The following is a 227-nucleotide window of genomic DNA, read 5'->3' as shown; positions in this document are numbered from 1 at the left end:
AAAAAGTGAATGAAGCTTAATAAACTTGCTTTTATAAACCTGATAAAATTACTAATATTATATGTCGTTGCTCTAATCAGACGATGTGTAAATGTCACATAGCCAGGGTAAAACGTCTTTCCTCATAGCAAAGATGGAGACTGATACAATTTTACGAATACACCAGCCACATCAGCTTAAAAAATAAGTGATCATAGCCTAAAAATACTCCTAAAAAAGTTTTTTTC

At 31.3% G+C, this 227-nt stretch overlaps 1 protein-coding gene across 2 annotated transcripts in view; it reads left to right on the top strand.

Annotated features, from left to right (window-relative positions):
- Positions 1-227, top strand: part of LOC119591253 — an 8,839-nt gene that overhangs the window by 6,785 nt on the left and 1,827 nt on the right. The gene's annotated exons all lie outside the window — the stretch shown is intronic.

This window comes from Penaeus monodon, chromosome 28 (genome assembly GCF_015228065.2).
Source record: "Penaeus monodon isolate SGIC_2016 chromosome 28, NSTDA_Pmon_1, whole genome shotgun sequence".
Lineage (NCBI taxonomy): Eukaryota > Metazoa > Arthropoda > Malacostraca > Decapoda > Penaeidae > Penaeus > Penaeus monodon.
Note: the sequence above shows the minus strand (reverse complement) of the source record. Positions and strands in the feature narration are given on the sequence as shown.